Source organism: Candoia aspera, chromosome 7 (genome assembly GCF_035149785.1).
Source record: "Candoia aspera isolate rCanAsp1 chromosome 7, rCanAsp1.hap2, whole genome shotgun sequence".
Taxonomy (NCBI): domain Eukaryota; kingdom Metazoa; phylum Chordata; class Lepidosauria; order Squamata; family Boidae; genus Candoia; species Candoia aspera.
Window position 1 is genome coordinate 82,946,291 of NC_086159.1, and position 27,605 is coordinate 82,973,895.

The 27,605-nt window shown below is 40.8% G+C and overlaps 1 protein-coding gene across 1 annotated transcript in view; it reads right to left on the reverse strand.

Annotated features, from left to right (window-relative positions):
- DUSP16 (dual specificity phosphatase 16) overlaps positions 1 to 27,394 on the reverse strand; it is a 618,435-nt gene extending 591,041 nt beyond the window's left edge. Inside the window, exon 1 of the mRNA XM_063308337.1 lies at positions 27,377 to 27,394. The gene's annotated coding sequence lies outside the window, so the exon portion shown is untranslated. The remainder of the gene's footprint in view (positions 1 to 27,376) is intronic.
- Positions 27,395 to 27,605: the final 211 nt, after the last annotated feature.

Genomic DNA, 27,605 nt, shown 5'->3' on the forward strand with positions numbered 1-27,605 from the left:
CTGTGCAAATTCAGATGGTAGGAAATTAGGAACATAGACCTGAGCTCCCATTAGGACTGTGTAGAAGTACGTATCCTCACCAACGAAAGCAAAACGAAAAAACAAAGCCCTTCATTCTGCCATCCCCACTGCAGAATATTCTGCTGGGTGACTTGAGCGGATGGGTGGGAATCAGGTGAGTGAGTCTGGGTCCAAGAATGGAGCAGAGTGAGTGGAGACTTTCTGATGACCACTTGCTTTAGAAATAGTTCTGTCTGTTTTGGACACATGATTTAAGTGTAATTTCATTCACAGGCACACATGGAAAAGTGAACGGGTTTAAGAATGAAAGCAATGAAATGGTTTGGGATGAGACGGAAATGAGGGTTTGCTGAAAGACTTTTAGACATCTGGACTGGAATGATAGCAATAGGACGAATGGAAAAGGAATGCTCTAGATGTCAGCAATCAAGAAAAAAATGATGAAAAGGAAGTAATAAATGCTGTGAAAATGTTGAAAAATGGTAAGGCAGACTGGGTAATTGGAGAAAGGTTGAAATATACAGTAGATGTGGTTTGTTTACTGGCGGGCTGTGCAACTTTGATAATCTGGGTGTGAAGACAACATCTGTGTCTGATGATCGGAAGAACAATGTTGAGATTCTGTTCCACAAAGGGAAAGGGAATAAGGGTGAATGCAAAAATAACAGGGCTATGCCTAGTTTGTAAAGTATCCCCAGGAAAGTGTTTGGCAGAAGAATTCTGACTGAGAGTACAAAAGCTGACAATGAAGAAAACTTGGGAAGTGCAGTACAATTTTATGCTGGCCAGGGGAATGCAAACCAAATTTTGGCTGTTTGGAAGGTGACTGAGAAATGTATTGTACATTTACTAATTTAAAGAATGGTGATGCTAATAGGCTTGAATTTTAGAATGTTTTGTGCAAATATGGAGTTGAAGGTTGGTTGCTCAGGGCAGTAAGAGTGTCATAAGGTGGACCTAAACCATGCATGTGCATGTTTATGTGTGAATTTTTGAGGAAGTAGGTGCATGCTGTCCCCTTGGCTGTTTAATTTATTTACAGAGAAATGTGTACAGAATGTTTACTGTAAATTAGAGCTGGTTGGGGGTTTTATTATGCAGACAATGCTGTGGCACTCCCCGAGAACCCAAATTATTTTCAATAAATCTTGGACAGACTGTGTGATGCCACAAGGAGGGTAAACAGGAAACTCTGTGTATCAAAAACTGAGGTAGTTGTGTCTGACAGGGGAAAATGAAATAATGTTTGTAAGTTATGCATATATCACGAGCAAAATGGTTGGATTTCTGTACCTTGGAATAATTTTTTCTTAATATGAAAAAATAGATGGAAAAAGGTTAAGTCTAAAAGCTAATAAAAAGGTAATAGGTAGTCTGCAGCAAGGAATCAATGTTTCTTGAAAGAAATGAAAATGGTTGTGTATAAGAGCATGTTATTGCCCATTTTTTAAGTGTGGAATTGAGAGCTGAAGATAGGGAAAGTCGGAAGCTGAACAGGCCTTCTAAGAAACGAGTGGTCCAACAAGAGGAGAGGTCGTGAATGAATCCGCAGTGAATGAACATGGATTGAATGAGAGGGAGGGGAAGACCAAGAAAGGCATGGATGGATGGACTCCATGAGATCTTCAAAGTGAAAGAGCTGAGAAGCTTAAAAAGCAAAACTCAAGGGACAAAGGGATGGGATTTGCAAGGGCAGAAAGGTATGGGGAGGTATAGCAAACAGTGTAAAGTAGGTCCAGTTAGCTTTCCTTACTCCTCATCTCCTTCCACTAATTTCTTCTGCTTATTACTTCTTACTCTATCTCTTGTTCTTTATTCATTTAGTCGCTTCCGACTCTTCGTGACTTCATGGATCAGCCCACGCCAGAGCTCCCTGTCGGTCGTCAACACCCCCAGCTCCCCCAGGGACGAGTCCATCACCTCTGGAATATCATCCATCCACCTTGCCCTTGGTCGGCCCCTCTTCCTTTTGCCCTCCACTCTCCCTAGCATCAGCATCTCCTCCAGGGTGTCCTGTCTTCTCATTATGTGGCCAAAGTACTTCAGTTTTGCCTTTAATATCATTCCCTCAAGTGAGCAGTCTGGCTTTATTTCCTGGAGGATGGACTGGTTGGATCTTCTGGCAGTCCAAGGCACTCTCAGAATTTTCCTCCAACACCACAGTTCAAAAGCATCGATCTTCCTTCGCTCAGCCTTCCTTATGGTCCAGCTCTCGCAGCCATATGTTACTACAGGGAACACCATTGCTTTAACTATGCAGACCTTTGTTGTCAGCGTGATGTCTCTGCTCTTAACTATTTTATTGAGATTTGTCATTGCTCTTCTCCCAAGGATTAAGCGTCTTCTGATTTCCTGACTGCAGTCAGCATCTGCAGTAATCTTCGCACCTAGAAATACAAAGTCTTTCACTGCTTCTACGTTTTCTCCCTCTATTTGCCAGTTATCAATCAAGCTGGTTGCCATAATCTTGGTTTTTTTGAGGTTTAGCTGCAAGCCAGCTTTTGCACTTTCTTCTTTCACCTTCATCATAAGGCTCCTCAGTTCCTCTTCGCTTTCAGCCATCAAAGTGGTATCATCTGCATATCTGAGATTGTTAATGTTTCTTCCAGCGATTTTAACTCCAGCCTTGGATTCCTCAAGCCCAGCATGTCGCATGATGTGTTCTGCGTACAAGTTGAATAGGTAGGGTGAGAGTATACAGCCCTGCCGTACTCCTTTCCCAATCTTAAACCAGTCCGTTGTTCCGTGGTCTGTTCTTACTGTTGTTACTTGGTCGTTATACAGATTCTTCAGGAGGCATACAAGATGACTTGGTATCCCCATACCACGGAGAACTTGCCACAATTTGTTATGGTCCACACAGTCAAAGGCTTTAGAATAGTCAATAAAACAGAAATAGATGTTTTTCTGAAACTCCCTGGCTTTTTCCATTATCCAGCAGATATTGGCAATTTGGTCCCTAGTTCCTCTGCCTTTTCTAAACCCAGCTTGTACATCTGGCAATTCTTGCTCCATGAACTGCTGAAGTCTACCTTGCAGGATCTTGAGCATTACCTTACTGGCATGTGAAATGAGTGCCACTGTTCGATAGTTTGAACATTCTTTAGTGTTCCCCTTTTTTGGTATGGGGATATAAGTTGATTTTTTCCACTCTGATGGCCATTCTTGAGTTTTCCAAATTTGCTGGCATATAGCATGCATTACCTTGACAGCATCATCTTGAAAGATTTTGAACAGTTCAGCTAGGATGCCATCGTCTCCTGCTGCCTTGTTATTAGCAATGCTTCTTAAGGCCCATTCAACCTCACTCTTCAGGATGTCTGGCTCTAGCTCACTGACCACACCGTCAAAGCTATCCCCGATATTGTTTTCCTTCCTTTACAGGTCTTCCATATATTCTTCCCACCTTTTCTTGATCTCTTCTTCTTCTGTTAGGTCCTTGCCATCTTTGTTTTTGATCATACCCATTTTGGCCTGGAATTTACCTCCGATGTTTCTAATTTTCTGGAAGAGGTCTCTTGTCCTTCCTATTCTATTGTCTTCTTCCACTTCCACGCATTGCTTGTTTAAAAATAATTCCTTATCTCTTCTGGCTAACCTCTGGAATTTTGCATTTAATTGGGCATATCTCCCCCTATCGCTGTTGCCTTTTGCTTTCCTTCTTTCTTGGGCTACTTCTAGGGTCTCAGCAGACAGACATTTTGCCTTCTTGGTTTTCTCTTTCTTTGGGATGTATTTTGTTGCCGCCTCCTGAACAATGTTGCGAACTTCTGTCCATAGTTCTTCCGGGACCCCATCTACTAAGTCCAGTCCCTTAAATCTATTCTTCACCTCCCCTGCATATTCCTTAGGAATATTAGTGAGCTCATATCTAGCTGATCTGTGGGTCTTCCCTAATCTCTTTAGTCTGATCCTAAATTGTGCAAGAAGAAGTTCGTGATCGGAACTACAGTCAGCTCCAGGTCTTGTTTTTACCGACTGTATAGATGTCCGCCACCGTTGGCTGCAAAGGATGTAGTCAATCTGATTTCGGTGTTGTCCATCTGGGGAAGTCCATGTATAAAGCCGTCTCTTAGGTTGTTGGAAGAGAGTGTTTGTTATGCAGAGTGAATTGTTTTGGCAAAATTCTATCCGTCTATGTCCTGCTTCATTTTGTTCTCCCAGGCCATGCTTACCTGTAATTCCAGGTGTCATTTGACTGCCCACCTTAGCATTCCACTTTAGCATTCCACCTTAGCATTCCACTCTATCTCTGCCCTTTGTATAACCCATAAAGGAAACAGCACGATGGGCACGCAAGTATGGACGTGCTGGATTTGAACGGATATTAACCAGCCAGGGAAGGAACTGTGTGGCTATGGAAAAAATGGCGATCCCACTTATCCAGGGGACACTTTCTTCTTATGATGAAAGGGCATAGCTGGAAAAGACAACTAAATGGGAAAAGGCTCTAAAGACCAGGCTATTCCCTCCAGCATTTAGACTAGAGGTTAAGCGGGCTCTATTCATTGGTTCTATTGCCATCTTTTCTGTTTGCAAGCTGGGAATGACTCTTCCCTGACCTTGGATGTATGTTATGTGGATTGCTGGTTGTGTTAATTCTATGTTTTTTTGGGTTTTAAGGCTTTATTTACCACTCACAGTCACATTACTATGAGGTGGGCAACGGTATCAATTGTATCTATAAATAAATATAGGAGAAAGGAGAAAAAGGGGCTTTTGTGGCCACTTCTTGTTTGAGCCCACCCCTTCTATCCTTCCTCTCCACCATCCTATAGCAACATATAGCCCTGATTACTTTTGCTAGTGGGAAAGTAGTCTTCAACTTTAAATGGTGAATTCCTAGTGTAGAAACCACCTTCCTTTTACCTTCAGATCAAACCATTTCAGTGTGACTAGTGGTTCAAGAACCAACAAGCTGGTCTGCCCCTTTGGCCAATCATCCTCTGGTGAACCTCAGGGACGTCTTCTGCAATACAGAATAAGGACCAGATAGCTTGGATGTGGATGATTTTGTGGAAAGCCCATGTTAATCAGTCCCTAAATCTGGCTTTTTATGTTTTGGAAGAAGCTGATATGAGTAGGTGTCTCTTCTCTCTTGTCTCTACAGCTAAAGAGACAATGGGTGGGAAAGATACCTTACCATTTCCTTTAATTTCAAAGATTTCAGAATAATGTTACATTGCAAATGTCAGTTGAGTATTTATGTGTGCTGGAGGGAAAGAGAAATGCATTTATTATTGATTAATTTCATTTTTGTTGCAAAAAGGCACGTTGGTTCTTCTCCAAGGCTATACCAGAAATTACACTAGGGTATGAAGAATTTAGAGACTTCTGTAGAAGATTGGACCAGTTCAATCAAACCACAACATCTACTTATTACTTATTCTTTATTTTTTAATCCATGGTGTTAAATTCTTAATTCTCTTCCTTCTGACATTACCTCAGTATCTCTAGCATGTTAATAACATCCGGCTTGATTCAACAGTCAGTTAAACCATAATTTACCAGAAACTCTTTGTCTAGGTCAGTGTTTGCATGCCTAAGCTTGATTTTCACCGAGATATTTATTTGCTTTTAGAAGGGATTATCATTTTTCCTTCAGAGGAGGAGAAGGAAATAAGGTGCCTCTGGCCATGATCCACCCACATGGAAATCTGAGAGATTTATTTGTTTTTACTTTTCTTCCAGACCTCATCCTAATTTTGCTTTTGCCCTCCTGAATTTAAAATATATGTTTATTTTAATCTTGTCTTGACTGACATTCTCAAAGGAAACAGTATACTTTAATTCTAATTGTCAGTTACATGCTACTTAAAAAAGCAGCCAGGGTAAATTTGATGCTAGTGGACTCCTTGATTCTCCAGTATGTAAAAAGCTCAATTCTGAAGGCAGGTTCTCCAAAGACTTGTATATTTACCTTGGCCCAAAGAGGTGAATCAATCTGTTATTTCAAAGCAGACATTTCTAAAGTGTGGTCCACAACTAGGAGATGGATCTTTTTCCAATCCAGGGTGCTTGAGGTGAGTGATTAGAGCCTGATGTGAAACAGCAGAAGGCTGGGTTTCTAGGAATTCTTCTGGCCATGCCAATCTAGAATTGTTGAGCTCCGTGGCTCATGTTGCAGGGCCTCTTTTTCTCAGCCGGAGAAGAGCGCTGAGTAGTGAACAATCCAAGCAATCCATGAGCTCAGCTTGAGAAACTGGGGGAGTTGGTCATGAATCTCGTATCAATGCAGAACAACTAATATCTCCTTCCAAGCTGGCTCCTTCCTGCTTTACCTTTCATGCCAGTTTGGGACAGAGGGAGGTTCCTTTCTATTCTGCGAGAGCTGGCATACTGCTATGATGGTTGTAATGTTATTGTATTGTCCGTGCTATTTGCGCTGTGAAAGCTTCAGTTCCTGGCCATCTTGTCTTTTGTGAGTGGGTGTGTCATTGTTAGCAAGCTAAGTAGATGGTGAATCTTTGGCTGATTACAAAAACCTAAACAGCATCAGTCCTGGTTAATAGTTGAGTGGAAGACAATAAAAAAATCCTAGGGCTTGGAAGGAAAAAAACAACTTGGAAGAAGGCATTGGCAAGCTACTTCCATGTTTTGTTTTTAAATTCATTTATTTACCTTTATTTTGCTTAGAAAACAAATAAAAATACAGGGCGAGGCATGTTTCCAAGAAAGCTACATGGATGTGTAGTTGAGCTGGACCAGAAAAGGGTTGGGAAGGTCATCTCCAAGGTCACCAGCGGCTTGGGAAGTCTTTGAGGAAACTGTCCCTCACAACTTTGAAAATAATGAATCAATCTGGACCTATTTTAGATGAAAATGAAGGCAGGAGCTACAGTACTGGGGATGGAAATCTGTCTTTGACAGGGGAAGAGCTGCAAGAGATTGTGTAACAAAACCACTGAAACTTAAGAGGCATCCAACCCATTTTCTTTGCCACCTTACGGGTAATTTTAGCCTGCTGAATCCAATAATTCGTTTTCTGGATGTTGTCTAGCCGCCTTCGGTCCTTTTGTCTGTCCTGATTTATTTTTATTAATGTATGGCTTGATCATATTTATGTACCATAAAGCTGTATAGGTGACTTACGATAAGCAAAGTGAATAGCGTGCCAGATTTCAGTGCGGGAAGAGGCCGCAAATGTTAAACTGGAAGAGAATGAATTGGGCTAAACAGTGATCAGTCTGTCTGTCTCTTATTTACAATGTCTATAAAATGGTTAGCCTATTGTCCTCCACGAAGAAAACAAAAGATCTTGCCAAATAATATTAAGCAGGAGACCATTTATTCCTTTGCGATAAACACTGCATGTTCTGAAATGCAAAATGCTGCTTGAGCATGTAACATGTAAAGATGCTTGATGACTATGTCTGAATGATTGTGTTTGGAATTCTGGCTAATGGGGCTTTTCTTTATTTTTCCTGATTTCCCCTTTTCACCCATAAAAATCCTTTCACATCTAGATTTTTGGTTAGATTGTTTTAAAAGGGAATTTTGCATCCTAATGTTTCTCATGGACTGTGCCCATATCTTGGTCACACTGATACCCCTTGAGTTTGGGGCATTTTCACACAGTTTGCTACATTTTGAACTTCTGGTTTTTGAAGGAGAAAATCCAGAGCATCTGGCTTTCTGTTCGTCAGGATGCATGGAGACAGGGTTTCTCATCCTTGGAATTTTAAGATGTGTGCTCACTGGGGAATTCTGGGAGTTGAAGTCCACACATCTTAAAGTTCCCAAGGTTGAGAAAGACTGAATTCAGAGACTGAAACAGACTTGAGACAGCCAGCCATTATACCTCTTTACTTTACTTTTACATTCTTGGTTATTTTCCAGGAATCCAGAATCTCACCCTCATGTCCATAGCCTCACAGTCCCATTATCTGCACACAATTATACCCAGTTGCACCCTGGAATAGAACCCACAAATACAGAGGGCCTCTGTACTACTTTCCATACTTCTGATTTATTTATTTTTTTGAAAAGCTGAAGCAGGAAGATTGTCAGTTGTGTTAAGCTGTGTTTGTTCAAATAAATACTTCATACCCAATATTTAAAATTAGGAAAAGACTGAACATTTGATAGAGCTCAGTTACCAGAAGATCCGATCCCCCATCCCCTTGGATGCCCCTGATTTCCATGCACCAAGATGCTGACTAATTCTTGACATTCGTTTTGTCAGTGATGAGTATGAAAGTATATTCCATAAAGTGCCTCCACTACGTTACTTCCTTCGCAGGGGAAAAAGAGTAAGAAAAGGTGTCTTATATCATTAATGAACATATGGCTAATTATGAATACGTTTATTCCCTTATGCAAATCTGTTGGTCAAAATGATATTTTCATAGTATTTTAAATCTCCACTGAATTCACTCAGATTACAGTATTCACATCTGTTCTGCACTGAGGTTACCAAAATCCATCGCTGTTTACAAAAGTTGCTTGGCGTAGAAGCTGATTACAGGCTAGTAATATGCCACTGTAATATTATGGGTCAAACTGTGTACCATGAATTTGCTTTAAACGGTTGACCCAAATACTTTCTGGAAGATGTCAGTGGCCCACCACTTCCATATCCATGTAGTTACCAGACATTTCCACTATCCCAATAAATATATTTATTTACACTTCAAATGTAGTCACTGCCCATCTCACTCAAGCAGTGACATTATATGTATGTAATGCATTTCTTGTGTGTGTGTTTGTGTGTGTATGTACCACACCTATGCATACATACCTTACAGAAGCCATACTTTAAAGAAGGGGGTAGGATCACGGTATAAATCTTTTAATTGAATTAAGAGCTACTAATTAAAATTAAATCCCTGTAAAAGGAGCTACCCTTTTTATAAAATTGATTGATTCTACCTGTGTATATTTATCTCCCCTCTTTTGGGGGAGATGGGCGGTAACAAAATTTGAATAATAAATAAAAATTAAGAAAATTCTTCATTTTGATTGCAACAGCTACTCTGGGCAGCTAACAAAATTAGAAACTTAAATACAACCAGATAATAGTAAATAAACGTAATGGTAGCTGAGGACAACAATATAACACATCCATCTCACAGGCCCAGTTGACTTCCTGACCCCCGTGCCTGGGAAAACAGCCACATATTTAGGGCTTTACAAAATGTCATCAGAGACAGGTCAGTTGGATCTTGAGGGTAATATGTTCAAGATGGCTGGCACTGCAACAGAATCAGCCTTTCTCTGATACACACAGAAACACACAATTAATATATACCCCTGTTCATGTTACTTGCATGCAGGTCACAAAAATATCTGTATCAAGAGGGTCGGGGTTGTGCTGGTGAAGCCCACCATGATCTTTATGCACTGAGATCTGAGCTTCTCCTCAACCCTTTCTTCTCAGAGGATGTGACTAGCTTGACAATCTGTGACTCTTTGCAGAAATGCCTACAGGCAAGTAGGCCATGAATAGAGCTCCTTTTGCACATGGAGATGCACATGTCAAAATACAAGAGGAATTTTGAATTGTGTTATCTATTTCAACCCATCAGTCTATCTATTTAAAATGAGAATTCCCCCGTGAACTTGCTTTGTGAGCAAGGCTGTTTTTAAGGACTTATGGGAGAAAGCTTCTCAAGGTTGAGACCATCTGCCCTGAATATCACACAGTATTTTGGGTACACAGAATCAGTAAGGCAGCCCATTTCATATTTGAAAGGGTTCAAATGGACCAGAAAAAGAGACTTGCAGAAAACTGTGTATCTATTACACATCTCTCCCCTGTGAATAGTTTGGAAGAAAATATTTTCTTTTGCAAAATTTTAAAATAGTATTTCTGGGATGTGGGTCAAGAAACAACATTCACCAGGAATTAAGAACTCCAGATGGCAGATAAACTGTCATGCGTGGAGTTTAAGCTGGTTATCAATTATCCACAGTGATCTGTATCAGTGTTGAAAGCAACTTAGTCCAAACCAATATAAAGGGCTTGTTTTAAGGCAGGCAAGCTTGAACCACAAGTCTGAACAAACAAGCCAGAGTTTCCAAGCATGGTAGCACATTCTATTGTAGGTATAATTCACTGTTTCATGGTCTTACAAAAGGGCTTGATCTATTCCCTACATATGGCACCTAACTGGCTGCTGGTAAAGGTAAAGGTAAAGGTTTCCTTTGACGTAAAGTCCAGTCGTGTCCGACTCTAGGGGGCGGTGCTCATCTCCGTTTCTAAGCCTTGGAGCCGGCGTTGTCATAGACACTTCCGGGTCATGTGGCCAGCATGACGACTCGGAACGCCGTTACCTTCCCGCCGAAGCGGTACCTATTGATCTACTCACATTTGCATGTTTTCGAACTGCTAGGTGAGCAGGAGCTGGGACGAGCAACGGGAGCTCACCCCGCCGCGCGGTTTCGAACCGCTGACCTTCCGATCGGCAGCTCAGCGGTTTAACCCGCAGCGCCACTGCGTCCCTCGGCTGCTGGTAGAAAGCTCCATTTTCTTTTAGATTGTAGTGTTAATATTTACAAGTCAAATGAATTACTGGTATGAAATATTTGAGTGTTTTAAGCATTTTGCATTCACCTTATCTGGAATTACATTAATAAGACAATTCCTTTTTATGAGGTTGAATAAAATTTGGGAACCTACATTTTATCAGTCAAAACTGTCACTCAGTATTGGAAAAGAAAGGGCCAGGAGAAGAATGAATGACCAGGGCGGCTGTGTGCTTGACTGGTCCTTGATGGCTTCCTGCTGAGCAAGCAGAGGTGGCTTTATGAAGGATATATAAGGTGGTCATTTCCAGAAAGCAAGACCAGTGAGAATGCAGGTAGGACTTTGGCAGTGGACTTCAACAGGGAAATGAAGGGGGAGGTTCCTAACATCATGTCCTCTATTTAAGCAGTATGTACTTAGCTGACAGTCACAGGAACAGGAAGAAATAAATGACTGTTATGACAGTGAGAATATAGGATTCATGAGGAATTGAAGAAAAAATGGGTGTGTTGTGACTTTCAGTGCTGTTGCAGGGATGACCGCAGGGACGGGGTCAAAAAAGTCCAGGTAGCAGCCACAGCCATGCCATTAAAGCCCCGCCCCATTTTTACATGTGTCACATGCAAAGAATAGCTGGGTGTCATGAGTAAGGATGGCGAGCAGGGGGCTCCCATCCAGGCTGTAAAGCGCATGCGTAGTATTGAGGAATTGGGTGGCCTTTCAGAGAGACACAGATCAGACCCGCCTTAACCTTTGGGGTTTATCTGTCTGGGTTTTTCCCACGCTTCTTCAGTTTGTTAGGATTTCCTGTTATGTAGCAGTAATAAAACACTAGAGACCTATTCCCTGTCTCAGCGTGGTTCCTGGCTGTTAGGACACTGGGGCTTTGATCCCTTCATTGTGGTCACCAACTTTTTTAATCCTAATGCAGGAGCTATAGAGAGAGCGTTTCTTTTCTTTTCTTTTTAAAAATAATTTTTATTGAAGAAACTTTCACAAAATAAAAATCATAAAGATAACAAAGGAAAACAGTAAAGAGTGGAAAAAAAAGAAAAAAGAAAGGAAAAGAAAAGTTATAAAGAAGTGACTTTCGATCTTTTTGACAGTGGTTATACATACATTTATATTTTGCCCTCTCTCTCTAAAGTTACATCATAATTTCCTTCTTTCCTTAAGCCACCCTTTCTCATCTTCATTTTTTTTTTCTTTGTTCAGCAAAAAGTCCATAAGGGGTTTCCAGTCACAGATAAATGTAGCTGTTGAGATCTTTCTCTAAGCAAACAAGTTAGTTTTCCCATCTCTTCTGGTTCCCCCATCTTCGCCAACCCTTCCTCCGCTGCGGGTATTTCGGAATCTTTCCATTTTTGCTCATATAATAGTCTCGCAGCAGTCATCATACCTAAAACTGATCCTCCATGGCCCTTTTCTAATTGGCTGTCCATTAATCCCAGCAAGAAAAAATCTGGTTTCAATTGAATGTTGATCTTTAAAATTCTTTGCATCATTATATGTATTTGAACCCAGAAATTTCTGGCTTTTTAACAAGTCCACCAGGCATGATAACATGACCCTTCATGCTGTCCACATTTCCAACATAAATTTGAAGTACATTCATACATACATTCTAGACAATTTTTCTGGGGTCATACACCAATGATGTATCATTTTATAAAAATTCTCTTTTAACTTATAACATAATGTAAATTTCAGTCCTTTTAATCACGTATTTTCCCACTGTTCCATCAGTCTATTGTATGCAAAGTTCTTAGCCCATTTTACCATACAGTCTCTCACTTGTTGTTCTTCTGTTTCAAATTTTAGCAAAAGTTTATATATTTTAGCAATTACATGTTCATTGTTTGTACATAGTTCAACTTCAAATTCTGTCTTCAGCTGCTCAATTCCAACTGTCCTATTGTCTACTTTAAATCTTAACTGTCCATAGAAACCCATTGAAAACTAAATCCCTCTGCACCCAGTTGCTCTCTTGACTCATCTTATATTTTCCATCCTTTCGATGTTCATATTCTTTGTTAACATCTTTGTCTTTTGTTTATTAATTTTAAAGCCAGCTAATACCCCAAAGTCTGTTCGTTTCTATTAGTTTCCATTAATTTTTCTATTCCTTCCAGAGGATCTTTCAAAATTATCACCAGCAAACGCCCATAGGTTATAGGTTTCTCTTTTCATCTTCACTCCATCTTATATCTCTATTCAATACTTCCAAAGCTAAAATAAATAGCAGTGGCAACAGTGGGCATCCTTGTCTAGTTCCTTTCTGTATCTTACAAGGTTTTGCTAATCCCATTCACAATTATCTGTGCCTTTTGTGAAGTGTGAATTGATTTTACACATTTGATAAAATTCTCACCAAAGTTCATATCCTCCAAAATTTTAAACAAAAGGTCCAGTTCAAATTGTCAAAGGCCTTTTCCTCATCAAGAAAAATCAATGCTGCTTGCTTTTCATTATGTTGTTCCAAGTATTCCAAACTATGAAAAATGTTTCTAATATTATCCCTCAGCTGTCTTTTAGATAAAAACCCACACTGATTTTCATGAATAAAGTCCTGTAAAACCATCTTCATTCTCTTAGCTAAAATCATCAACAACTTATAATCATTATTCAGCAATGATATTGGACGGTAATTTTGGGGTGAGGTCAAATCTTAACCTTCTTTAGGTATTAATGCTTTATTAGCTTCTACCCAACAATCTGGTATCTTTCCAGTCTGTAAAATAGAATGCACCATGTTTTGCAACAGTTGGAATAATTCATCTTCAAAATGTTTATAATAAGAGGCTGGCAATCCATCTGGTCCAGGCGCTTTCCTTAATTTAATCTTTTTTATAGCTTCACAAATGTCCCTTATTGTTATAGGTCCATTCATTAATTGTTTCTGTTTTATTGTGATCTTCGGTAAATTTTGCTTCTTTAAGTATTTATCTTCCTTTGCCAGGGGAATTTCTTCTCCTTTATATAATTTAGAGTAATATTGATGAAATATTTTTTGCATCTTTAAATTACCAACTGTTATGGTATTTCCCTCTTGTGGTTTTAATATCATTGTTTTCTCTTTTACTTTGCTCAATTTATATTCTAGTTGTCTTTGTTAACAATAAGAGAAATGGAAGTAAAAATGAATTGTGCAAAAGAAAAGAATTTTGAAGTTGCAAACAAGCCAAGGAAATGCTTGGCATATAAATTGAGGAAAGCTATAGAGAGAAGGCTTCATGGGGAGGATTAAACCCATTCCTCCCCACCCACTACGCACATGCCCCAAGGCTCTAAAGGAAACGATTTCAAGACTGTACCACTTAGTGCACAACTGAGTTGACTCCAGGTTTCAAGATGTGTGTTGTTTTCCACCCAAGATGTGTGTTGTTTTCCGCTTGCTTTGTTAGACTGGGCATGGAGCAAACACAGGGGATTTACTAAGCTCTTGGTAGGTTGTCACCCAGGCTGGAAGAGAATGAGATGGTGTGCAGGCACTTTCAGATCATACCTGCTTCTAAAAGTGACTGTAGGATTAAATAAAGGGAGCTGCTGTGCAACTTCTACAGCTGGATTTCAGGCAGGCACCCCAGCCTTACTTCTGTTTTAAGCACAAAGAACTATGGAATAGCTATGACTTTCACAAAGAGGACACAGAGGAGAGAGAAGCTGGAAGTTCTACCAGGAGTGCAGAATTTCAGTTTCTGAAATAGCCTAACTCTGAAGCTACTTTCAGGGAGGAAAAATTCAACTCTGCCTTCACTAGGCAATGAAGTTGTACTGGAAACCCAACCGTCTGTCTTCCACATGCCCACCAGGACATTCTGTCACCACCTTCCCATTAACTGTCCGGTGCAAAAAGGCTCCTCAGTCAAGGTAATTGAATACACAGTGTACAAAAAGTGGGTCTTATCATCACCCATCAGAGATGAAAGTGCAGCAGAATGAATTCTGAACTTGTTTTACTTCTTGCATAAGGAATTCTGTGTTATGCACTGGGGGAAGTCTGCAGAGTTTAATCCGCTTGGCACATAGTGGCATCCGGCAGCCATAATGGGAAAGTCATGCTCGGAGACTTAGGGCCTTAAATAGGTGTTTCCTGTTGCCAGTCATTTGGCACAGAGCAGGCTGAGTTTGCTACCTAGAGATAAATTTCCACACCCTGCAGCGAAGCATAGCATAGCCTACTTTATGTTCACCAGGTTGCGTGAAATATTATCTGTACAAGGGATTTACCTTGCCCACCGTCCTAGGGGGTAGGCTAGCTTCACAATCTAAAATCAGGGACTTGGAAAATAAAGTTCCTTTCATAACGCCATTACCTGAGAAAGGGAATATATAAAAATACATTGCATAGTGTGCAGTACTGTATATAATTTTTCTAGAAACACGGTATTTTTCTGAAGAGTAATTTCCTCAAAAAAACTTTATGCCAAAGAGGCATTCAGAGGAAAAGGGACAAAGGACAAAGTGATCTTAGAGAGTTTCCAAAGAAAGACTTACAGAAGCCAGCTTTGTTTCTTATAAATGCAGTTCAGGAAAACTGGACAGACCAGAGAAGCACTCGAGCTGAGACAGACCTGTTATCTGCATTCTTTCTAGAAGTGTGTGACTTTTGATACATGAGTACCTAGGAGTGACAAACAAAAACACTTCACCACCAACAAATGAACTTCTCCGACATTCTTGGTTTTGACTTTGGACTCGTAATTTATGTTCCTTAATCTTAAACAGTGGCTGTGTTGATGCAATACCCTCCATCGAGTTACTGGATTAACTCAATTTCTGGCTTTGTGCAAAACTTTGAATCTTAAACTAACCAAAAGGGATGAGTCTTTGAAACATGCTAACGTCCAAAAACGCAACCAAATTTAGGAAGTGGTGCCAACGCCATTCCTCAGTCTTTATCCAACTTAGTTAAGTGCGTTGAACACAATCGATGAGTTTCAGTTAAGTTTCAAAATACCATTTTGACACTAAGTGATATGAGCCTGAACTCAAGACCTCCACCCCAAAAGGAAGACCAAAGGCCTACGCAATGCCCAGCTTTCTCCTCCTTGAAGGTTGGGCGTTTCTTCTTAATTGGTTTGTGTCACAACTATGGGCACATATATGCAACCTTGTGTACCTTCCAGATGCTACACTCCAAAACAGAGCAAGGCTTTTTAAAACATTAATCAAATTAATATAATGTCAGTTTAATAACATTAATTGCCTGTGAAACAAGGGACCCCTTTTAATTAATCTGTGCATCCAGCCCTTTTCTAAGGTTTTCTCAGATCTTGACCGTTATCTTGGCTTGTCAGTTAGAATATGTACCTTCGTCTGTGGCCCATGGCAATTCTGGGCAAGGAGCAAGCCATGGAGAACGTGCCTCTCTGAGCCGGTGAAAACGAACCAAAAAAGGAGGCTGCCTTGTTTCTTTCTTCACACATCTGAGGAGGGAGGGCAGCACTGATGCAAAATCAAACTAGATAGAGAGAATGAAAGCGCCAAGGAGGGAGGAAAAAGGAGGGTGCCAGCTTGCTGGTGGCCCAGAACAATGAAAAAGTGCCCCACCCAGATGCACAGCAGGAGAGCAGTTGGGGGCATAAGGTGGTGGCTTGCTGATCTCACCAGGAAAGGTCTAGTCCCACACTGGGGCACCATCACAGCTAGGTGGCACTTGCCTGCCCTCTGGCTTAAGATGCTCCACCTTCCTGTTGTGTGAAGCATGCTGTTCTTTGCAAAATAAATAAATAAGATGAAGGGTTGATTCCCAAATCCTCTCTGTATAAGATCAGGGATGTGATGGATGGTTGGTTTTCCTACTTGGGGAAGGGAAGGGAAGGGAAGGGAAGGGAAGGAACTGAACCAGTTGCTGCCATAAAGCTGCCAACGGTACAATGGTAAAGACCGCAAGGCTAGCCAGCCTCATTGCCAAGCTGCTGTAAAGCCCAGCCAGGGAGTCAGCATAATTTAGGCTGATTTACGTTTTTGCCTACCTAGGATGGGAGGAAAGTGCATTAAAGGGGCTCTCTGGATAAGCCCAGGGTCAAGATCAAGAGAAGTCGTCGTCCCTCTGTAGGCTGTGCTAGGAAGGCCAAGCTGGAGGTCAGCAGAGGACAGCAACCGAGATGAGAAGAGGCCTGGAAGAAAAAACCCATGAGGAACCACTGGCGGTGCTTGTTAAGTTTAGCCAGGAGAAGACTGCAGGAGTCATGACCAATCCTTTCCGGTCTCTGAAAGGCTGTCATGTGGAAGATGAGGTAGGAACGTTCAGAGTTGTTCCAGAAGACAAGGCAACAAGCAGAGGGTTTAAATTGATGGTTGGACATCAGGAAGAATTTCCTAATGGCAAGAGCTGTTCCACAACGTGGTGGACTCCATGTTGCTGGAGATATTTAAATGGAGGCTGGATGACCATCTGTCAGGGATTCTGTCAGGGAGAGATGGGCAGTGGCGAAATTTGATAAATAAATAAATAAATAAATTCTATAGCGGTAGATGATCTGTTAAATCCCTACCAACCCTTCCATTCAAGGATTCTACAAGAAAAGTTCAAATACATCAATTTAAGATGACAAAAGGGGAAGGAACAGTCCTCAATCAGTAGATTTCTTAAATGAAAACTGGCATTTCATTCCCCCTTCCTCTGATCCTAGATGATGAAAATCTGACTGAATTGTTCCTGCAAAGGGAATAGCATGAAAGAGTTTGGCCTAAATTCTTTGGGGTGCTGTTCTTTAAAATGTCTCTGCTGTGGAAAGTGAAAGACCACTGGGTGGCTGGATTATTGAGAGGACAACTTCTCCATGAGTAATTTCAATGACTGTAGTTGGATCGAAATCTTGGCTCCTGTTTTAACTGCTGTCCTTTGGAACCCTGATTAGCAACCCTTCCAACTCACTTCTCCAAGCCAGGTAATAAAGGTGGTGATATTTAAGTTTAAATAATTCCAGAAGGGGTTACTGGAGCATCAGCTAATTCAGGAGTTGAACCCATTAAGATATTTAATGCCGCCTGTAGGAATTTAGGGGGCTTAAAAGCTTACGCTACCTTTAAAAGGTGAAGTGAGTCAACCTTTTATTCCTTTTGTGAAAAGTTTCTCTCCTGTCTTTTTTACAAACTGAATACCAAAAAAAGAAGAAAAAAGAAAGAAAGAAAGAATATTAATCAAATTAGGAACAAAAGTGCAGGGTGTGAATTGCATTTGTGGCTTTTGATAACTTGTCCAAGTGCAGCACTTTCTCAGCTTTCTTTCTCAAGAAAATAAATGAGCTTTAGTAAAGTGAGGATGGTTCACAGTATTCAAAATAAGTTGGCTTAAAAAAAAAACTTTGCATCTCAGAAGTTTATCTGAATGTCCATCTCTGGATAATTCACAAAAACTCAGCCCTGATCTTCATGAAGATCCAGCCATTGCTTTCTACCAGCTGTACTGCTTACAAAAAACAGGTAGAGTTTTGATTGTACTGTTGTGGCCACCACCTTGACTTTTTGGACCATTCTTTCTACATTCCTCTCTCTGTTCTTGATGAGGAAAGCCCTTATTTGTGTTGACAGCCCATATAAAACCAGGTACCATATTAGTTCCTTAGTAATGGTAAAGGTTTCCCTTGACATTAAGTCCAGTCGTGTCCGACTCTAGGGGGCGGTGCTCATCTCTATTTCAAAGCCGAAGAGCCGGCGTTTGTCCGCAGACACTTCCGTGGTCATGTGGCCGGCATGACTAAACAGAACGCCATTGCCTGCCCGCCGAATCGGTACCTATTAATCTACTCACATTTGCATGTTTTCGAACTGCTAGGTTGGCAGGAGCTGGGACTAGCAACGGGAGCTCACCCCGTCACGCGGATTTGAAACGCCAACCTTCCGATCGGCAAGCTCAGCAGCTCAGCGGTTTAACTCGCAGCGCCACCGTGTCCCTTAGTTCCTTAGCCTGCATTTAATCCCCCAGCGTAATCTAGAGGGGCTGCATTGAATGCGATTCAGTCCTCCATGCAGAGCCACTGTGTATCTGGAAAGAACCGCCTGGCTGCCTTTTCTCTTAATACACAATATTGACAAGCGTAAAAGCCCTCCTGAGCCTTGCACAGAACAAGTGATCTTGCACATTGAGGGGTGCCTATTTCATTGACAGAGAGACTGCCAATAGGGGTCTACATGACACAAAAAAAAATTGTTCCAGACTCAGAACAAAAAACTTCAGTTGCAGTGTGGGAATGTTGCAAGTCAGCTCTGTTACAGTGGGATGAAACTCAAAGTGCTCAAAGTCCTTTGAATGTCTTGTGCTCCACATGGAACAAAACTGAGCCTTTAGAGAACAAAGGGCATTCAGAACCAGCATCCTGTCCCCTCATTTGGGACCCCTGAGCCACCAAACTGGATGAGGGAGTAAACTATCCTGGGGGTTGTGGTGAATTGGTTGATTGCTTGCATTCTTCTGGAGTTGGCAAGCAATTAATGAGACACTTTTGTATAGGGTAGGGGGAAGAAAGCTAAGAGAACTTTGAGAAGGAGGTGTGAGAAGAGAGTAGGGGGCTTGTGATGGTGTGACGAAGGAAAGCCAAAGTGAAAGGAACCAATCAGTATATTGAAAACAAGGTGGACATTGAAAAAAATAAATTAGCATTCTGTAAATAAGCCCAGAGTTCTGAACCTCCAAAGGGAGAAAATCCTATAATATTGTTTATGCGATTTTACTATTTACTATTTACTATTGTTTATGTGATCTACAGCAAAGGATCGTTACCTTGTCGTGGTGCTGGAGCTTGAGCACCTCAATGATGCCATGAGCTAAACTGTGAAGGGCCACCCAAGGTGGGAAAGTCGTGACAGAGAGGTCAGACTAAATGCGATCCCTGGGGAAGGTAATGGCAACCCACCCCAGTATTCTTGCCGTGAAAACTAAATGGATCAGTGCAACCAGAGATATGTCGGTATACCATCGGAAGATGAGACCCCCAGGTCAGAAGATGGTCAAAATGCTACTGGGGAGGAACAGAGGATGTGTTCAACTAGCCCCAGACGTGATGACACAGCTAGCTCAAAGCTGAAAGGACGGCTAGTGGCCGACGGTGCTGGTGGTGAACGGCGAATCCGATGTTCTAAGGATCAACACACCATCGGAACCTGGAATGTAAGATCTATGAGCCAGGGCAAATTGGATGTGGTTATTGGTGAGATGTCAAGATTAAAGATAGACATTCTGGGCGTCAGTGAACTGAAATGGACTGGAATGGGCCACTTCACATCAAATGACCACCAGATCTACTACTGTGGACAAGAGGACCACAGAAGAAATGGAGTAGCCTTCATAATTAATAGGAAAGTGGCTAAAGCAGTGCTTGGATACAACCCCAAAAATGAAAGAATGATCTCAATTCGAATTCAGGGCAAGCCATCTAACATCACCGTGATCCAAATATACGCCCCAACCACAAATGCTGAAGAAGCTGAAGTAGAGCAGTTCTGTGAGGATCTGCAGCACCAACTGGACAACACGCCTAAAAGAGATGTTATTTTCATCACGGGAGACTGGAACGCTAAGGTGGGCAGTCAAATGACACCTGGAATTACAGGTAAACATGGCCTGGGAGAACAAAACGAAGCAGGACATAGGCTGATAGAATTTTGCCAAGACAACTCACTCTGCATAACAAACACTCTCTTCCAACAACCTAAGAGACGGCTTTATACGTGGACTTCCCCAGATGGACAACACCGAAATCAGATTGACTACATCCTTTGCAGCCAAAGGTGGCAGACGACTATACAGTCGGTAAAAACAAGACCTGGAGCTGACTGTAGTTCTGATCACGAGCTTCTTCTTGCACAATTTAAGATCAGACTAAAGAGATTAGGCAAGACCCACAGATCAGCTAGATATGAGCTCACTAATATTGCTAAGGAATATGTAGTGGAGGTGAAGAATAGTTTTAAGGGACTGGACTTAGTAGATAGGGTCCCAGAAGAACTATGGACAGAAGTTCGCAACATAGTTCAGGAGGCGGCAACAAAATACAACCCAAAGAAAAAGAAAACCAAGAAGGCAAAATGTCTGTCTGCTGAGACGCTAGAAGTAGCCCAAGAAAGAAGGAAAGCAAAAGGCAACAGCGATAGGGGGAGATATGCCCAATTAAATGCAAAATTCCAGAGGTTAGCCAGAAGAGATAAGGAATTATTTTTAAACAAGCAATGCGCGGAAGTGGAAGAAGACAATAGAATAGGAAGGACAAGAGACCTCTTCCAGAAAATTAGAAACATCGGAGGTAAATTCCAGGCAAAAATGGGCATGATCAAAAACAAAGATGGCAAGGACCTAACAGAAGAAGAAGAGATCAAGAAAAGGTGGCAGGAATATACAGAAGACCTGTATAGGAAGGATAACAATATCGGGGATAGCTTTGACGGTGTGGTCAGTGAGCTAGAGCCAGACATCCTGAAGAGTGAGGTTGAATGGGCCTTAAGGAGCATTGCTAATAACAAGGCAGCAGGAGACGACGGCATCCCAGCTGAACTGTTCAAAATCTTGCAAGATGATGCTGTCAAGGTAATGCATGCTATATGCCAGCAAATTTGGAAAACACAAGAATGGCCATCAGACTGGAAAAAATCAACTTATATCCTCATACCAAAAAAGGGAAACACTAAAGAATGTTCAAACTATTGAACAGTGGCACTCATTTCACATGCCAGTAAGGTAAAGCTCAAGATCCTCCAAGGGAGACTTCAGCAATTCATGGAGCGAGAATTGCCAGATGTACAAGCAGGGTTTAGAAAAGGCAGAGGAACTAGGGACCAAATTGCCAATATCCGCTGGATAATGGAGAAAGCCAGGGTGTTTCAGAAAAAGATCTATTTCTGGTTTATTGACTATTCTAAAGCCTTTGACTGTGTGGACCATAACAAATTGTGGCAAGTTCTTAGTGGTATGGGGATACCAAGTCATCTTGTATGCCTTCTGAAGAATCTGTATAACGACCAAGTAGCAACGGTAAGAACAGACCACGGAACAATGGACTGGTTTAAGATTGGGAAAGGAGTACGGCAGGGCTGTATACTCTCACCCTACCTATTCAATTTGTACGCAGAACACATCATGCGACATGCTGGGCTTGAGGAATCCAAGGCTGGAGTTAAAATCGCTGGAAGAAACATTAACAATCTCAGATATGCAGATGATACCACTTTGATGGCTGAAAGCGAAGAGGAACTGAGGAGCCTTATGATGAAGGTGAAAGAAGAAAGTGCAAAAGCTGACTTGCAGCTAAACCTCAAAAAAACCAAGATTATGGCAACCAACTTGATTGATAACTGGCAAATAGAGGGAGAAAATGTAGAAGCAGTGAAAGACTTTGTATTTCTAGGTGCGAAGATTACTGCAGATGCTGACTGCAGTCAGGAAATCAGAAGACGCTTAATCCTTGGGAGAAGAGCAATGACAAATCTCGATAAAATAGTTAAGAGCAGAGACATCACACTGACAACAAAGGTCCGCATAGTTAAAGCAATGGTGTTCCCCGTGGTAACATATGGCTGCAAGAGCTGGATCATAAGGAAGGCTGAGAGAAGGAAGATCGATGCTTTGGAACTGTGATTCAGATGAAAATTCTGAGAGTACCTTGGACTGCAAGAAGATCAAACCAATCCATCCTCCAGGAAATAAGGCCAGACTGCTCACTTGAGGGAACGATATTAAAGGCAAAACTGAAATACTCTGGCCACATAATGAGAAGACAGGACACCCTGGAGAAGATGCTGATGCTAGGGAGAGTGGAGGGCAAAAGGAAGAGGGGCTGACCAAGGGCAAGGTGGATGGATGATATTCTAGAGGTGACGGACTCGTCCCTGGGGGAGCTGGGGGTGTTGACGACCGACAGGAAGCTCTGGCGTGGGCTGATCCATGAAGTCACGAAGAGTCGGAAGCGACTAAACAAATAAACAACAACAATTGTTTATGTGATGTTACTATCAAATAACATTTTGTTTATAAATAAACGAGAGAATAACCTTCACTGTGACTAAGACGTTACATAATAATGGATTGGTTCACTAACCTAGGTGAAAAGATAAGATAACAGTAGTATAAGAACTCCATGTTTATAATTTTGGAGTATTGGCAATCTGATTTTAAAGTATATATTTTTATTCCCAAAATAATTTTATGCTGCTTCTGACCAAATAAATCCAGTTTCACCATAGTGCTATCTACCACCCAGCCTATAGAAAAATTGGCCAAGTGTCTTATTTTCTTAAAAAAATAATTTCCAAGGCCAACAGTTTCAGTATGCTTTTATATTGTATCCTGCTCACAGGAAGAACCACAAAAGTCCGGTATGGATTTACTTCAACAGACTTCAGGAACAACATAACAAGAAGAAAAACACATCCTTTTCTTTCAATTGTGGTGAGACTTCTTCATAAGCATAAGCACAGTACGCACTTCCACATTTGGCAACCTGCTGGCAATTTTCAAGAAAGCAAACAAACATTGCCTTTGCATTTAGCATACAACCTGACAGCTCATCACCAAGGATAATATGCTTACAGTGTACACATCCTCAAGCTCAACAAGCAACAAAACAACATAGTTCTTGCATTTTCAAGTTACAACCTGAAGTCTCAGCTGCATTATACTTAGCAGTATTTGGGCAATGCATGCAAATTGTACGGCTTTGACCTTGCTACCTACCTGTAAAGAAAATTCCTTGCAAGTAGATCTGTCTATATCAGTGTTTCTCAACCTTGGCCGCTTGAAGATGTGTAGACTTCAACTCCCAGAATTCCCCAGCCAGCAAGGTTGGCTGGGGAATTCTGGGAGTTGAAGTCCACACATCTTCAAGTGGCCAAGGCTGAGAAACATTGGTCTATACAATGCTCATGAACTGACCTCTCCATTTCTTCAAATCAAGGTTAGATTTTGGGGAGGTGGAGGCAGTGATGCTAGTCCTCAATTTGAAAATGAGGAGGAGGAAAACCTTGAAGATCACCCTTCACTTAGAAGAACTTAAATGCTTATCTGTGTGTGGCTCCGGACCCTGGCATGCATTCATTGTGTGCAGGTGCTGACCCTGAAATAAACCAATAGGCCTTATTGGGCATTACCTGGGAGGGATGAGGAACGGGAGGTGGGATATTAACCAAAAAAGCAGAGGGAATATCCTCCTCTCTCTTTTGTCTGACAGCCCTACTCTGCTGCAACTCGAACTAATTAAAAGGAAGGTACGTCCTATTACCGTTAATTATGGGAAGAAAGGGATGGGGGTGGGTTTGCCTGAGGCCAACAGAAACTCAGCCACTCCAGCAAAAGCCTGAAGGAGTCACATGGGGTCCAAAATTGTTCTCCAGCAATGGGGCTGTCTTCACCCCAGGGGAATCAGTTGTATGGGCAGATGCTGGAAGCGAAACAATTTTGCACAACCAACCAATTGCAGTTTAGAAGATAGTAAGGCTCTTGTTGCACTGGGAGACTCACGTTCTACAATCCTGAAGTGTTCCCCGTTCATCCTGGGCTTGGAATAGTAAATGTATAATTGTTTTGTTCTTAGAACACTCTTGGGTGTTTTTCCCCAAGCTCTGAACACTTAGAAGACCCATTCCGGAGTTGTCCCCCCTTTGCCAATTAAGCATTCAGATTATAAAGGCCGGTTAGACTGGAGACTGGGGGCAAGGCTTGATGGTTTCTAGCTGTGATGGGATTGAAGCTTTGGCATCTAAGCCAAGCCCATTAAAAACAACAATATAAAGCTAAAAAAATTAAAAACTTTTTAAAAGGCTTTTAAAAGGCTTTTAAAAAACCTTAAAAAACACAAAAATAATAATCCAAACAACCCCAATTGTTGCTGGTTTTTAGTAATCCGCAGAAGTTAAGAAAACCAATTTCCTTCAATTTGCCTCCCTGCTGTTTCATTTTGGGGAGGGGGAACGTGGTAACTCTCCTTTCAAGTTAAGTGGATGTGGGTACGTGGGAGGGGTTTCCAGCCCCTGCCCAAAGCAGATGCATGGGCTTGTAAAACACACGGAAGAGAAACATGGTCTGCAAACCAATGTTTTCCACCAGCCTCCCATCTTGCATTATGTGCATTTCATCGGAAAGTCTCTGAAGACTCCCTGTGTTGCTGATGCTTAGTAATAAAAACATAAGAAAGGCAAGTTCAGTGTTGTTCTGGCTAGGAAGTGTATGGAAATGTGCTTTTTTACCAAAGTCTCGCCCATCCTAATTGCTTCCCCACACAAGCCTAGACTTGTCCTAAGTAAACAAAGCTTTCCCATATTAATATGTATGTTGGAAAGCCAAGTTGCAACTTGACGGAAGGAATCCAGGAGTGTGATGAAAGGATCTTTACTGATATCTAATTTATGCTTTTTAACATCAAAGAGGGAAACAAATTACTGGGTAATTTAAGAAAAAAACTTTACTGCTTCATTTCCATGAGTGTGGAAACAACGGTAAAAGTCCTGTTCAATTAGTTAACCTTATCTTAGTTAAACTCAGGGTTAATTTGGTGAATTATTATTGGGGAACATGTCCCTTGACAGGTATCATTTCTCTTGCCATCACAGGTATCCATGGTGCATGTGGGCATGAGAAAAAAGTTCATGGCCATGAGATTAAATTCACATCTTTCTTGGTGAAGTGGGCATGTGAGAAGAGGACATTCCCAGCTTGAGTGACCACATGGCTTGGCTCTCATAGGTGGGGAGTGACTTAGGACTCCCAACTAACTTCTCTTCAGTTAACTTATCCCTGCTCAGAATCCCACAACCACTTTATGCACAGAGAACAGACATGCTCACGGGGAGTGAGCGGACTTTGCTTGCCCTTCTGTTTGCACACTTCCAACTCAGGGGTCAAAGTGCAGAGTCCAAATCTCCCAGGGACCAGCCTGGTCCAACTCCTCCCTGTGAGTCTGCAGGCCTAAGGATGTTGGCTTAGGAAGGGAACTTCTTTTCACTTCTCCACTTGCTGCTTAGGGCACTAGCACTCCAGTCACCATCTGAAAGAAAATGGAGTTATAAATGTCTAAATTTAAAATATATATGTAGACTGTGCAAGTACTGTTTTTTTTTAAAGTGGAATGCAGGTAGTATTAATACGAAAACTTTAGCACAGTGCTTGTCAGATGCTCATAGACACAAGGATGAACACAGTTTTTTCTCTCTCTATCATCTATTTCTATATCTTTCCCTTTCATCTCTATCATCTACCTCTATCATCTCTATCTCCCACCCACCCCTTGTATTCTATGACACCATAGACATAACAGCCGACAGTTAATTTCATTATCTGTTCCTTTATTTTACAATATGTATAATCACCCCTAATCCCCATGGACACTAGGACAAAACTAAAATGAAACTGAAAATAAACAATCAAAAATATAATCAAAAACTATCAGCAAACATCAACATCTTTAAACTGCAACCGGCCCTGTCTTGATGAGCAGAGTACTTTTTTTTAAATAGTTTTTATTAAAAGATTTAAATATATTATAAGAAATACATTCAAAGAAAAAAATATAGTAAATGTCAATGTAATGCAAATTTCAACCCTTTTGACCACATATTTTCCCACTGATCCATCTGTATATTATAACCAAAATTCTTAGCCCACTTTATCATGCATTCTTCAATCTGTTCTTCTTCCATTTCAATTTTCAACAAAAGTTTATACATTTTAGCAATTACATGTTCATCAGTACACAAGTGCACTTCAGATTCTGCTTTACTTTGCTCCATACCTTAAGTCTTTTTATTCATTTTAAATCTTTCTGATAAAGGTAAATTGAAAAAACCATTGACAACTATATCCTTCTGCCGTTAGTTGCTCTCTTGATTTAATTTAATATTCCCCTTGGTGATTCTCCAATAATTCCTGGTTCGTTAACCATTTGTCTTTGCCTGTTGTTTCTCTTCTGTAAAATGCTGCTTCTGCTGAGATCCATAGAAGTGTTTTCAAGCACAGCCTGGGTTTATATCTACTTATATTCACTCTATGTCATGTCTTATAAAATGGTTTTTAAAATCCACATTAACTTCATTGTCCAGACCAAACAACAAGCTGCAAAATACAATTTCAAATCTAGTAAACCCAATCATCCTTTCCCCCTTGCATCTTGTAATACCGTATATTTAACTCATGGTTTTTTCCCTTGCCATACAAATTTAGATATATCCTTTTGCCACTGTTTAAATGTTACATCAGTTGTCAAAAGTGGTACTGTCTGAAACATAAACATCAATCTAGGCAAAGCATTCATTTTTCACCACAGAAATTCTCCCCAACAGTGCCAATTTTAATTTCTTCCATATCAACATGTTCTTCTTAATTCCGTTTCATGTCTTAAAATAATTATTTTGAAAGAACAAACAATTCATATCTGTCCTAGTAATGCTCAGGTATTTTACTTTTTTCTCAATCTTAAAACCAGTTTTCTCCATCCATTCTATCTGATCTTCTATTTTCATATTTTTCTTCATCTTCTGATTATTAACCTTAAAACCTGCTAGCACACCAAGGTACTTTAATTTTCCCATTACTGTTTCTATCCCCTCTAATGGATCTTCCATAACTATCAACAGGTCATCAGCAAATACCCTTAACTTCTAAGCTTCTTTTTTAATCTTTACTCCCATGATTCTCTCATGTTGTCTTATGTCTCCATTTAGTACCTCAAGAACTAAAATGAACAAGAGTGGAGACAGCAGGAATCCTTATCTTGTCCTTTTTTGAATTTCACAAGGTTTTGTTAATTCTCCATTAACAATTATTTGTGCTTTCTGTAAGGTATAAATCAGTCTTACCCATTTAATAAAATTATCTCCAGAGTTAATATCTTCCAGAACTCTACACAAGAAAACCCAGTTCAAATTATCAAAGGCCTTCTCTGCAGCTAAGAAGGTCAACACGGCTTGCTTTTCACTGTGTTGCTCCAAATACTCCAGAATATCCAACACTTTTCTAATATTATCTCATGATTGTCTGTGGGTAAAAACCCACACTGAATGGGTTTTAAAATATAGTAATATTATATACTATAATAATCCTGTAAAACTATTTTCAACCTTTCAGCCAAAGTCATTGTAAACAACACATAGTCGTTATTCAAGATGCCTGTCAATAATTTCTTGTTAAAGT